The sequence below is a fragment of the Candoia aspera genome, chromosome 1, assembly GCF_035149785.1.
Source record: "Candoia aspera isolate rCanAsp1 chromosome 1, rCanAsp1.hap2, whole genome shotgun sequence".
Classification (NCBI taxonomy): Eukaryota; Metazoa; Chordata; class Lepidosauria; order Squamata; family Boidae; genus Candoia; species Candoia aspera.
This window is the reverse complement of record NC_086153.1, coordinates 175,446,543-175,461,697: the sequence shown is the minus strand read 5'-3', so window position 1 is coordinate 175,461,697 and position 15,155 is coordinate 175,446,543. Positions and strand designations below refer to the sequence as shown.

Below are 15,155 nucleotides of genomic sequence, written 5' to 3'. Positions count from 1 at the left end.
CATACACATATATCCTGGAAGAGGAAAGTCCATAAAAATGAGGCCAGTAGCAAAGGAAGTCAGTCTAGTAGATTTACTGGCAGGGAAGAGAAGGTGACTTCAGCTTGATCAAGTCTGTACTGGTGCAGATGAGTTTTAAGATAACCTGGTCCCAAAGTACTTAGGTCTGTATGTTAACCTATCTTAGCAAAAGAATTCTTACATTCCCTTCACTTTCTGTTGGTGCCACCTAGGTTCCAGTCCAAACCTATCTCAGTTTCCTGATGGGTTGAATCATTTCTCTTCTATGATTACAATTTAGTCCCTTTGGGCATAGGAAAAGATCAGTCAATTTTCAAATAAATGACCCAGGTCAGCACTTTATTTATATTTAAAGAGCTGATGTAGATATTATGTGAGGGAGTGATAAAGCTTCATCTAAATTATTATCTCCGTAGTATTTAGCTCTTCAGCAAGTAAGTTCTCATTTGGCTGGAGATCAGCATTTAATAAGAAATAAATCATTCTAACAATCAAGAAGGAAGCTTTAAATTGCAACAAACATTAATCCAACTGGCACTTCTTAACATGCATACATGCATGCACACACACACACACACACAACTGACAGCCCTGAAATATTGAAAAAGGTTCATTATGTAAATCCAGCTTCAGTTTTATGATGGCTTTTTTTTTAAAGCAAAACATGCAGTACTTTCAATCTCAGATTTTTAATCATACTGTCTCTTTGGACAATGATCTACATGATTTCACTTTATTATCATTCAGCAGAGACCATTTTCTCCCCTTTACCCCTTAATATTTACTGCTGGTATTCTTTACCTATATATCTCTATTTCAGGTGTTCAGTCACATTATGTACACTTTTCAATAGTTATTTCTAATAATTTTGAATGATATCACCTCATCATGGAGAATGATAGCACATATGATTTCTCTCTTTCTCATAACTCTGATCTCATTAATTTAGCTAGAGAGAAGAGTTGTTTTTCAAATAATGCTTAAGACACAGCGTGATGGAAATACATGATCAGGGATGGGGTGTTTAACATTGGTTTTTTCTTCTTGGAAAATGCTACCACTGGGTGACATTTCCCAGCAATGGCTCATTGTTTAACACCACCTACAGGACTAATGAGCATTAGTCACTCTGCTTGTGGTGCTTACTGAGAGTTTCACTGTATTTTTCCCAGGCATCTGTATTTTCTGATGTAGTTGCCATCAGTAGCACATTCTACCTTTTATACTTCAGTTCAACTCATGCTGAGATGGTTTCTGCAAAATCACAGGTTCTGGTTGCGATGGAGCAGTCCGGCAAATTAATGAACAAAGAAAAACCGAATAAGCTTTCAGCAGCCCTCTCAAAATCTAGAAATACATTCTTCACAGAGTTGGGATAGCGTTGGGCTATGAACCAAAAGATTACAGCCAAATTCTCCTTCCCCCTGCCCATGAAATTGGACATCTGCTCTGGGTAGTTGGAGAACCCTGTCGAGTAGCTCCAAAGTCTGCACTGAAGGAAAGTGAAGGGAAGTCTTACCATGCAAGTGGAAAACTGCATAAATCTGAATTATAAATTAGAATATTCAAGATCAACCTTGCCAAGAACCAAACCACCTTCCTTCAGCCTCAGTCTCCTCCTGTGCCAGATGAGGGATGATACTTACTTGTTCTACTGGGCTCATGGAAGGATTACATTGATGTAATACATATGAAGTGCTCTTAACCCTTGAACCCACAAATTCATGGTGATGACACTTATGAAGACCATAACAATACCCTAATCCTAATTACCTAATTACCAAGGAAACAAACAGTCAAGCAGACAAACAATAAAGCAAAAAACAACAGCCTAATCAAGGAACTAGGGACGCGGTGGCGCTGCGGGTTAAACCGCTGAGCTGTCGATCGGAAGGTCGGCGGTTCGAAACCGCGCGGCGGGGTGAGCTCCCGTTGCTCGTCCCAGCTTCTGCACACCAAGCAGTTCGAAAACATGCAAATGTGAGTAGATTAATTGGTACCGCTTCGGCGGGAAGGTAACGGCGTTCCGTGAGTCATGCTGGCCACATGACCCGGAAGTGTCCTATGGACAACGCCGGCTCCAAGGCTTTGAAACGGAGATGAGCACCGCCCCCTAGAGTCGGACACGACTGGACTTTACGTCAAGGGAAACCTTTACCTTTACCTAATCAAGGAACTACCAAGGAGAAAACCACACCCCCACCAACACTGGCAGGGCAAGCTACTGTATATAAACAGGGACCAAACCCCACACCCACTAGCACTGATGATGTTACCTAGTCGGGCAATGAAATATCTGCAAGCAAACAACCAAGCTCAGAGAGCACCAAGGACTTCACAGAAGACCATTCTTGCAGCACAAAGTTTTCCATGAGGGTAAAATGAAACTTGAACTGCTTTGTTCCAAATGGATGAACTATAGAAATTCAACTGGTACAGATGAACTTACAAGAGAATACAGTTCTGGTTGTGTTCACCTGTAGGAGACCGACTTTCCTTTCTTTCTCTCTCCCTTTCCTTTCCTTTCCTTTCCAGCTTCAGGGCTATTTTGATGCTGCCTCTCACCAAATGACATATGTGCCATTAGAAGGAGGCAGAGCTACCATGGGTGTGAAGGAAGCGGTAGCCATTGTGAACCAGCCTTCAATTCCTATCTTCTTAAAATGTCCCTCTCCCATCCAAATTCCTATTGGAATATTCTGCTAATCTCTTACCCTACCAATCTGCAAATATTTGAAAATTATTTATTTAGGTTTATAGTTCTCTCCATCTCAAAGAACCAGAGCAGGACCCAACAATCTCCATGATGACAAGATCGATCAGAATTAGCATTCCTTTACTTTAATGTTTCTCAGTTCAGTCCTGAATCCTGAAGCCCAGGTCAAACATGTGGTCCAGTAAGGCTTCTAAAATAAGTTTGGCTTGGATGGTGTGTACATGTGTGTATATGCTTGGCAACTTGCTCCATCTTGATCATAGCAGGTAAACTAGCATAATTCTCTGCATGCATGGCTAAAATTGAGAAGAACGGCAGATAAGGGTTTCATGATGCTTTCAATGTTTCATATTCCCTTAGCTTCCTTGCCCTTTTAGGATTGGTTATGACAGATGCCATCTGCATATATGGCTGCATGAATACACACAAAATGGTCAAGAACAGAAAAAAAATTTTTTTCTCTTCTCCAGGTCCTTCTTTTACCATTGCATAAAGGTATCTGCTGTTCAGAGTACTGGATCATATATTTGCTTTCAGCTGTTCTGAACATTATAAAAATGGAGACTGGTTTCATCTGTCAAGGTTTTTCTGAGTTTAGTTGGCCCTGGCACCTGTCCCACAAGCTTGGATGCTGATGATGGGTCTGGGCGAGGAATTAGATATTATTACCCACATGGCCTTTTTTCTAGAGAGGCAGATAGCTTTTAGAATTAAAATCTGTAACCTCAGCAAACCTAATCTTCAAAAATGTAGGTCAAGTTAGAATTTTCATGAAGACTGACAGACTGATGCTATATTGAAAGTATTAAACTCAATATTAACAAGATAAATTAATAGTTTTGAAATGAGTGATTAACCACACTGCTTCCTGGAACTGAAACCACAGAAGCAAAATCTATATTCTTCAGAGCTGAAGAAATGAAATGCATACAGTGCAGAGATTTGGCCTATGACTCATTTTGCTAACAACAAAAATATGTGTTCTGACCATCTGTCTGCCTTCTAGATGTGGTTGGCCTATAACTTCTCTTTGGCTACAACAACATATCTGTTGGGCATCAAGTTGTGAGAGGTGTGATCTAGCAGACACCCATGCATGCCTGCATGAGAGAGACATTCAAGGGTTTTCAACCTTCTGATTCTGGTATGAACTCACCTTCCCTGCCATTGCTGGACTGAAGTAAGGATAAGACAGTGGCTATCCTTCACCTTCAGTACTCTGCAGATTGCAACACAGTGTTTAGCTGAACAGACAAACAGAACCTATGTAAAAATGCATGTGTTAGGATCAAATAGATAAGTGCTTTGGAATTACAAATGTGTGGAAATGAATATTCTAAAACAAAATGTGTTAAAACAATATGCACTTAAACATATTTGTGTTAAAACAATATGCACTTCGTTTTCGCACTCCCACCCCCAGCTGTAAATCATGATGGAAATGCACAGGAATGGACTTGTCAATAGATACACATGGTGGTGAACTTGACAGGAAAAAGACTGAACCCTCCACCCAATGCAGGATGTTGAAAACTCATCCCACCTTTGATCAGTGTTTTAATGTTAAATATAACAAAACTATTCTGAGATTCTGTCTACGGAAGCCCTTTTCAGCTTTTGCCAACACATCACATACAGAGGAGGAAGGTGAGAGTCAAAAGCAAGATTTCCACTGAGCCCTTTTTAAAACCAGATTTATTGACAGGGTAAGGAGTACTAGTACAGAAATTTCAACAACTGGATCACTTCAATTTAGAATCCAGTTTATCTCTCAGCTCATTAGGGTACAGTCTTCTTCATTTCTTTCTACCACCCCTTCTCTGTGCTGACAGACTGCCTGTTGTTTCCCAGACAACTGAGAAATGTGCAGGGATCTTTCCCAACCCTCTGTTGTATTTTTATTAGGCTGACAACAGACCATTATGGTCTGGCTAGTCCTTTCCCCAGCTGTGAGTGCTGACTTTTGAAGACAACATCTCTGCACTTGCACAGGCTTTGATCTTAAAATCTTCAAGCTGGTTCAGTTCACTTCACTTGCATCAGTCCAAGCTCAAGTCCAACATCACCCTTTGGCTTCCTCATCTGATAGTAACTTCCCAAAATAATGGAATTCACGTGTATATTCTGTTCAGAAAAATAGTAGAAAAACTTGGCAGCCAATTTTGCAAGAATGATGAGAAGAAGCTATAAATCACATCAAAGTGGTGCTCTAGAGTCCTGTTGTCATACCGGGTAGAGAAGCACAGAGATGACCTTGGAGAAGGAATGTGACAGTTAGTAAAACATGATTTAAGCCTGGGGGGAAAAAAAGAACATTAGAAAGGAACTTAAACCCGCCTTAACTCTCTGGTATAAGAGAAAGGGAGGGGAAATGCTTTCAGGCTTTCAAGATTCTGTTCCCGAAGCCTATTTCAGTAAAACAGAGCTCCAGTATTTCTTGTGGAAACTGTTGCCTCATCTGGCCTATCTCAAAGGGATGATATACCACCATGTGAAGGAGCTCTCAGGTTATCTAACAGTATGCCTTTCTTACTGGTTTGAAAGAGAAAGCTGCAAGGATAGAATTAGGGAAGGTAACTCTATCTAAATACAGCAGGATTTACTCCTCAGTAACAGGCATGGATTTCAACCACCAGTGAGGCAGCTGTTATTAAAAAAAGTAATCAGTGACATGGTTCATGTTTGGTCCAGTTCTTATCTCCATCATGGCCAATTCTTACTGCCTCTGTCTTCCTGTTCTGCAGTATAGTGATAGCCTACCTTCCATTGGTTGCTGAAATACTGTTAACTATTTTGAACTTTCACAAATGGCCTGTGCAGTTAGGATCATGGTAGCGGTGCGTCCCTTGCCATGCAGAACCCTCCCTTAATGGTAGATGAATGTGAATAACAACTAGCGTCACAGGCTAAGCTCAGTGACACACCACTCTTTGAATGAGAAGCACTGTTTGCCCAGGATCTCTTACTGTGACGTGTTCACCATCAGAAAAGACATCTGTGGATGGTATTTTCCAAAGGCAGCATCTGTTTATCTCTTACCTCTCTTTTCACTGACTCAGTCAAGGTGGTAGGATTTCAAAGTGGGCCCCAATTGCCTGGTGAGTCTCGATTGCAATTTATAGCATTTTCTTGTCTTTCATTTCACTTCCTTTCAGTTGGCCCATGTTTCTAATTTAAGTCATTCTGAAAAAAGTGTTTTGCAGCTCAACAGGAAAATGCGGTATCAAGATTGTGGGAGGCAAGATGGAAATCGTAAGGTATGTTTCATCAGTGCGTGTTGTTTACCTAAAAGGACAAGGAACCATGAAATGGCGGCTAGAATAAAAACGGGATGTGGCACAAAGTACACAGGGTAGTTCATTGTGGTGATGAACAGGAATATCTTCCTTCTCACCCCCCATTTCCAAAACTCCTGAGACCATTTTGTTTTTCAAGCAGTACCCTAAAGTAAATATGGAACAAGAAATTAATGGAAAAGACCATGGGTGGAATCTATTCACATTCTGAGAAAGAATGAAAAAAAACCATGAGAAAAATGTCCCAGAATTAACGCACATATTCACATACATTCCAAAACGTACTTGTGAGATTGTCATAGAATATCTCTGAATATTGCTAAGGAAATGCAGTGGGGGGGGAGGTTAAAAAAATGCAAATAAAGGAGGTTGCAAATAAAAAATGTCCAGCTCCTTATGGCAATTATTCTTTAAAAATTAAGATTTTTTTTTTTGTCAAAGGCTTGACTCTAAATATTTGTGGTGCTAAATCTAGCTTAATAGGGATCTTATAGCATTGTTTAATATGGATCTTTGCTGTATGTCTCTGGTGTAGCTCTCAGGGAGATTTTACAACGATCTGAGGAAGTTTTAGGTAAAAGATGGTAACTTTCCTTGCCATTTCCTTTGCTTTATGACTGAACAGGGATTCAGGCCCCAACTTTAGCATCCTAACTCAGACCTCACTGCAGCAACTCTTTTGCTTCTAATAAAACTAAGGGGCATGAAACTAAGTATTAAGTGCATAAATGTGTACATGCAATTAATGTATATGTTGTTACTTATATTAATAATATATAACATTAATATAAATAATAGCAGCAGAGAACTCTGAGCAGACTCAGGACTGTGAGGTCAGTGTGAAAAGCTGATTCCCCCCCTTTTACACAGATAAGCAAACCAAGTTCTGAGCTGTATTTGTTTTTCAAGGCATGTGTTTAGTTGAAACCCCTCTTGAAATACAAACAGCAACTTCAGAGGGAATTCTGGAAAGGAGCAAAATAGTCCTTAGTCTCTGAAATAAGAAGGCTGAGCCATTTTTTCTGTCACATTTGCACACTGAAGTTCACATGTGATTTGGGCTAAGCCCAATATTTTCATAATAAACTCTGTTTAATTACTGAACTACTAACATGCTTCTTTCTCCTATTCTGGAAACTAAAATGCCAGTTAATAACAAGTCAACAAATAATCTAAAATGGTCATTTCCATATAATAAAAAAGAGATAAATAGAGATAAACTGCATGATATTAAAGTAAAAGAACAAAAGAGAAGGCAAATGGAATCCTATATTTACATATCCATTTTCTTAGGATAACGTACAGCCAGCAATTTTATTCTCACAACATCCCATGAAGTTGGGTAGACAGAGAAAAAGTGACCAGCACAAGTTCTAGAATGGGAGATCATCCAGTGAGTTTTCATGGCTAAGTGGCATTGCTGACCTGGATCTCCTTGGTTTGATTCCCAAAATAGCCATTGCTCTTTATTGTCTTTGGTGACTGGGGGAATGTAGCAGCTCAGAGGATGTTTTTGTATTGCCCTGTGTTAAATCTAGCTAGTGCATATTTTTGTTGACCATCACTTTCAACGGCCAAGCAATGCCCCACAAAAGGCCCCTTTTAGAACTTCCAACAGAGTAATGGATCTTGAAGGAAACACCAAAGCTGGTGCAGCAGTGGCCCAGATCACTAACTCCAGATCTTGCTACTCTTTCATTAGAGAAGTCTCGTAGATTAAACTCTCAGATTTCAGATAATGGAACACTTTGAGGAGTAACCAAAAGGAAAGGGAAAAACAAACAAACAAACAACTGCTGTAAGGACAAAGGAGATTGGATATTCCACAAAAAATTTGGAAAGGGAAACAATGATGGCAACCCTTCTTCTTTGTCAAAAACATACATTAAACTAGAGTAAATTCTTTCTTTAAGAATGTGTATTACCTTACTCAGGCAACTTGTGGGACTCCCCTCCCTTACTTATTTATGAGAAATTAATTCCCAAATCACAAGAGAAATTAATGTTGTGGGATAACCCCCATTTTAAAATTGTGGGGAATACTTTCTATAGGAATGCTTGGGCCAAACAAAGGATTAACATTCTAAATACATTGATTTCTAATAGTTGTTTTAAAAATGTTGAGAGATTATGTTTTGAGTAGGACTTACCTCCAATATATTCTTGCCAATATATTTATTTTATTTTTATTTATCAAAATTTTATGGTATCTGATTTTATCTATACATCTAAAACATGTATTATTTAAACAGCATGGCCCAGATGTTTCTCAACCTTGGCAACTTTAAGATCCCAGAATTCCCCAACCAGCATGCTGGCCTCGATACTTCAGTAGCCTACAATCTTAGCTTCTTTAAGAGATGCGGTACTTTAACAGAAACCAACAATTCAGTTTTATAATGTATTTAAAATGTGAAATGCATGTAAGTATTTGTTATATATTTGAACTGTGGAATGAAGAATTGGAATGCTGAATTTTGTAGAAACCATGGGTTTAGGTGTTTTTAAAAAACATTAAATACACTTAAGATTTTAAAATGAAATTAATTATCAGAAAATAGTATTTCATGTTTATTGCATCCCCAAGGAATGTTTAAAAAGGGATAGACCTTAGATTTCTTATGCTGGCAACGTAAGAAATTTGAAGGTCGTTTAACTCATATGATTTGGTCCTATTCTGTTATAGCTTTGTTTTGGCTTCAAATCACTACATATGTTAATATAATTTTGGGAAGAAATATTATAGTTAAGGATCTCAGTGTGATGTTGAATTATATTCTTAAAACATGGAATCTGTCATCTCATGAAGAACTCTGACTCTACTGAGCCTAGGATATGGCAAATGGGAAACCATTATGTAATTGGAAAGAAAGTTATCTTCCTGATTTTAAGGAACGGTTTGAGGTTTTGAGTTTGTCGTCTGTTTTGAGTTTGTCATCTGAAAAGTCTGGTGTTCTGACAAATGAGAAGATGACACAGCATGTTGCTATATGGTCTAGATTTAATGGTAAGTTTAATGTTTGTGCTAACTTTTTCTAGTTATTTATGAATCTTTTTTGATGGTTTTTCTTGTAATGTTGAAAAATGTCACAATAACATATTTAGGGTTTTTTCACATTATAATAGAAATCACTATTTCTAGGGTGATGTAGACTTTTTTATTTCATTATTTTAAAACAAATAAATTGTAAAATTCCATAAATTTGTCTCATTAAATTCTGTGAACGTAATAGGCATGATGTGAATAGGGTTGTGCTATTTCTCTTGAAATAGATGTGCATGTCCAACAATTCATTCTCAGTTCTTTCAAGGATACATTCATACCTCTCTTGGGGTCCTAATCCAACTTTCAGATCTGTATAATCTTTGGAAACCACACTGAGAGAACAACTCAGAACAGCTTTCTCCAATCTGGTCTTCTTCAAGGCTGTTGACAATTGTAGAGCACTAACTTGAAGAAAGCTGAGCCAGCTCTTCCCATTCAGATTAATTCCATGGAGAGTTAAATTCTTGTAAGTGGAGTGGGGTATTCTTATATTTATTTAGTTACAAGTTACCAAGAAGTAAGTGTGAACATCTTGTCTTTCATTGTACCATTATCTTTCCAGCTAGCCTCCCATGCTTCAATTAATTCCCAAGAAAGAAATTAGGAGAAAATGCCTCCTACTGAGTTTTTTTCAAATTGGGAAGTGTAGGCAGAGAAAGGAAAAGATGCATAAAAGAGAAGAGCATCTTGCACACCTCTAGCAATAGGGTAAGCTGAAAAACATTGCCAAGAAAATCTCAAGCACTCAAGGATTAGATAGAAAAACACACCCACCCCCTTTGTTTTTTGCAGAATAAGGAAACTTTTGAGAAATTGCAAGGCAGATTTCAACTGAGCTTTCATTTAACATCATGGATTCATTCATTCATTCAGTGGAGAGTGGATAACCTAATGGAAACTCTCTTTAAGAAAAGCTGCCTGTCATTGTTCAACATCATTCAGCTTTTGTGGAAGTCATTTTGAAAACAAAAGTCATTCTTCCCCAACCCTGAGATTGCTCCAAGCATGGCCATGTTGTTGAAAAACATTTTACTCCCTTTCATTCTGGAGCTTTGGTGGCCCAGAAAAATGCTGTCCAGCTCAGCTGAAAGACACCACAAAGAGGGCAGCCTGTAGCCTAATTGGAAAATAATTCACTTTTATCTTCAAATCTCTATCTAATCTGATGGGAGCCATTGAAGAGTGATTCAGCCTACTATTAGAACTATGTGACCAGATTGCAAGTTCCTCTTTTCCTGCTTTGGGGGTAGCCCAGTGGCTTATTCTCCCACTCTGATTTCAGCATGAACTTCTCCCTTTCCATTTCCTCCTTATCCTTCCAATTGTGAACTTGGGCATCTGCAGGAATGGAAACGGGGAGGCAAGTAATGTCATCATGATTCCCATCTTGGTGTCAGATGTCATGACGGAATTACATATATACTATTGCAACACACGTCATCGTTTTGATGTCTTTGTGACTTGTTATTGACACTGCTGTTGCTAATGTGAACTTCACTCTGCACAGGCTTCAGCTGCTGAAACAGCTTGGATATCTTCACTTGTGATTTCCTTCCTCTTCTTCTCAAACCACTGCAAGCAAGTCCAAATAAAATATTCACACAGAGCTCATAGACACCACCAGGCCCATTATTACTCATGGTTTCATTCAAACACGTGCATGGACTTGCATATGAATATTGGTCTCCTAAATCTCAGAAATTCAGGGACAGAGAGTGAACTGTAGGCCAACAAAATGAAGACATCAGCTCACTAACAACAATTACAAGGGAAAAGCATAGCAGATGTGGTGTAGAGATATATAGATGCACACTTACACACACACACACACACCTCCTAGCTAATAGCAATCTGTATACACACATAAAAACTGTTACTGAGCCATGCCTGGCACATTCTTCTGCTTGGCAGTCCAAGTGTACGGTTTGCCCATTTGTAAAGGCTGTCCAGGTGGCAGCCATAAAGAAGAATGTCAGCCCCCTGCATTTTAATGTAAAGTGCTGCAATGAAAATGCCAGTGTGGAAATGGGAGGGAGAAACCAGAAAAGGCCACTAGTCTCATAGACAGCAATATATACTGTAAAAAGTTGAGTGCAAGGAAAAAAGAGCAAGGATTGTCACCATCCTGGCCTTTGCATGCCCCTCATGGGCTGGTTTCATTTGAGGCCCATGAAGTTAGCCTGCACTGAACAGTGAAGTGCAATGCAGGGAGAGACACAGAGGCTGCTGGGGGCTGCTTGGTCTATCTGCACAGAAATGGCTAAAATGTGCACAGATGTTGTCTTGTTGATTACACTTGAAAACTGACTCCAGAGACCATTCTAATTCTCTTTTAATGGCTGAGTCTTCCTAGATATATACAGTGTGAATGCGCTAAGGGTGGATTGCTTTCCTAGCACAATCCTGCGCACTTTAGCTATGGTGTGGATATTTTAGTTTGCAAGTATGGGCAAATAGTCTTTGCTAATAGTGCAAATCTATGGTCTATCTTTGGTGTCGGGGCCAGTGCAAACCAAAGGTAGGCTTTGCACTCCTCTGAGCTGCCTTCAGCAATTCCTAACGACTTCTGGCAAGGGCACTGGACACTCTTCTACAATGTCCACTCTGGATTATGAAACTGCCACCCAATTTCAACTTTCATGGGTAAATAAATAACTCAACTAATAATTTTTAGTAGAGTAATAATTACTTTCTGAGCTTGCAGGATCTATCTGCATGAAAATATTTAAGATCACAATCAATTGCTATTTCTCCCAAGATAAATGTCCACTTTGGGCCAATAGAGGGCACCAAAGCACCATTATTTAAACCATAGTTTCCTTCTAATTAAAGTCCTAAAATGAGAGGTGAAAGAAAAATTGTAACAGAAGGGGCCAAAAATAAGTTTTAAAGTTTGACATGAACAATCCTCAAAACTGGAATGATGAGATTTAGGTTCAAGCTCATTGACTATATTGAATCAGCAAGGACTCCAGAAAATTTTACTGGCTTACTATAATTCAAATAAGACATTATGGGGATTTCCAGTTTTTATTTTTTATTTTTTTCCAATCTGGTTTTTCACATCCCAAAGCAGTTTTAGGGCTGGCTGCATCTGTGTGGGATAAAGAACATGCAGATGGGGTTGCTTCATCAGTTCAAAATCATCCTGATCTGTCTGTCATCTGTGGATGAAAAGAGACAAGGTTTTTCCATTTCATTCATGCAAGCAAAGGAATGCAAACAGAAAGCAAGTTTTATTTCATCTGCTGCAGAGAGGCAATTCAGGTTTTATTTTTCACTTCCCGAGCTGCACATATTAAGAGGCAATGGGTACTAAAACAATACCTGGTCTTCTTGATCTGTTTTTGACTAGAACTCCCATCCACACAACCTAGGGGTACTGTATGTATGTCTGAAGAGCAATCAAACTACCAACGTCCAATATTCATCTCACTGCATTTTCCACCACATATACTCAAATAGTATATGAGCCTGGAGATGCTCTGAATGGAGATGCTGTGGATTCAGCATGAAGCCACCCTTCTGGACCCCCTCCTTCACCCGTCCTCTCCACCACAGGCACACTTCGTGTGAGGACCAGTGTGATAAAAATTCAGGACAATGGGAACCATTCCTCACTATTTTATAAGAACACCCAAAGTGGAACCTGCCCCAGATTCTTCTTAATTTTATTTTAAAACAGATGACAGACATAAAGGAATCAGAATAACTTGCAGTCTGAGCCTAGGATAACCATTTCACACGCTTACTTTAATATCATATATAAAAAACTATGTTGTGCTTTATGTGCACATACATAGGAAGAGCAATGGCTTGATCAAAGAAATGGACACTTTTCAAGTATCCTGTCTACCATGACATCACAATTATGGGTACATGGAATTATAAACAACAAATTGACAATGTGTGAAGTAGTGCCAAGGAGCTCTCTTTTCAAAGTCACTGCATTCACAGGAAGATATTTAATTGTTGTCGACCATTGTAGATGGTCCAGAGGAAATGGAAAACAATAGCTATGTGGGCACAGGGAAAAAATACAAATGGTTCTAATGCCAAACTGGAACTGACTAGTGACAAAAAAATGCTTGCAGACAATGGGAGCAAACAAAAACATTGGTGTGAAACATATCGCATACATTTGCAAATGACAGATGGGCTGAAACAATACCAGTCAAAAATTTGCTAACTAGACCAACCTACCCTCCCTCCCTGATTAGATGTAAATAATAATAGGATAACATACAAGATACCAAATAAATAAATCAATAAATCATAGACTGAATATTTCCCATATAGTTCTTCCATGTGCCCATTTAGACACCTCCCAGGGCCAGCTCTGCCAAATATTTATAGCATGGGAATTGTGGAAGGTTTCATCTCTATTTTTTTTTAACTTTTCTTTGCAATAATTGCCTGCTTTCCTTACACTACTGTATAGAAAACTGGTGTCATTGGGCTTCTGCAACATGGACTGGTGAACTGATGCAAAGGGTAATAGCCAAAGCTTGCTTAGTGGTGGCAAAATATATGCTCGCTGAAAGGGATCAATGAATCTGTTCACTACTACTTCCTTTCACATTTAATTTCTTAAAACTCTCAAATCATTCCATTCCAATTATGAAGACACATGTTGATTTTTGCTTATATCAAACAAACAAGCAAACCAAACTACCTGTTCATTTACCTCAAAAATTTTTCCAACAGGCATATTTATTCTCAGCATGAAATCTTCCCTTGCTATAATTTTGTTGTTGTTGTTTTTCCTTTGAGTCAGTGTTGACTCCTGGTGACTGCCTAGACTAGTCCCTGAAGTTTTCTTGGCAAGATTTTGAAAGTGATTGGCCATTGCCTTCTTGTTAAGGCTGAGAGAGAGTGACTGGCCCAGGGTCACCTCGCTGGATTTGTCCCTAAGGTGGGACTAGAACTCACAGTCTCCTGGTTCGTAGCCTGGTGCCTTAACCACTACACCACACTGGCTCCATGAATTCCTACTGTAACTAATTTCTTACTGTATTTAGATAATGTCTTGCCAGGGTCGTGATAGGTTGTCCTACCTCTCACTGCTGACCTTTGTTATCTTCATTAATGGAGGGGATATTTGAGGATGTTGATTATCTGATGAACAACCAACAGTATGGGGTTTTCAGCTTCTCTGGGAATCTGCCCATAACTGATCAAACAGTTCATGGGACTGTCTTGACCCATGAACACATCTTCCCATAGAGAAGCAAATCTGTTCATCATATATACATATTCATCCTCTCCTTATGCAACAATCGTATTTGTTTTTTTAATTAAAGAAACGTAACTTTAAAAAAAGAGACAAGAGAAAACTCAGGTGATTTTAAATGAGATAAAAATGACATAAGAAGAATTAAAGAAATTTCCAAAAAAGATTATTTCGCCACAATTTAAACTTTTACAATAGCAGTTGTTTTTGTTAACAGTAAGAGAAATGGAGGTAAAAATGAATTATGCAAAACAAAAGAATTTTGAATTTGCAAATAAGCCAGGGAAATGGTTGGCATATAAACTGAGGAAAGAAGAAGAGAAAAAATGATATTAAAATTACAAGATGGAAATACCATAACAACTGATAATTTCACAGAAAAAGAGAAACAATTAATGAATAGACCTATAACAATAAGGGAAGTTTGTGGAGCTATAAAAAAGGTCAAAATAGGGAAAGTGCCTGGACTAGACAGTATACCAGCCTCTTATTATAACCATTTTTAAGATGAACTACTACAACTGTTGCAACATATGATGAACTCTATTTTACAGACTGGAAAGATACCGGATCGTTCGATAGAGGCTAATATAGCATTAGTGCCTAAAGAAGGTCAAGATTTCACCTCACCAAAAAAATTACCATGTGATATCATTACTGAATAATAATTATAAGTTATTTAACAATGATTTTTAGCTGAGAGAATGAAGATGGTTTTACAGGACTTTATTCATGGACATGTGGGTTTTTACCTAAAAGGCAGTTGAGGGACAATATTAGAAACATACTGGATATTTTGGAATACTTGGAACAACATAATGAAAAACAAGCAGCATGGATTTT

The 15,155-nt window shown here is 38.5% G+C and overlaps 1 long non-coding RNA gene across 2 annotated transcripts in view; it reads right to left on the bottom strand.

Annotated features, from left to right (window-relative positions):
- Nucleotides 1-4,414: 4,414 nt before the first annotated feature.
- Nucleotides 4,415-15,155, bottom strand: part of LOC134489208 (uncharacterized) — a 37,911-nt gene continuing 27,170 nt past the window's right edge. For both annotated transcript variants that reach the window (XR_010067086.1, XR_010067087.1), the window contains exons 2-3: nt 5,777-6,022; nt 4,415-4,990 (exon numbers count right to left, since the gene is read on the bottom strand). This is a non-coding gene — a long non-coding RNA (uncharacterized LOC134489208). The remainder of the gene's footprint in view (nt 4,991-5,776; nt 6,023-15,155) is intronic.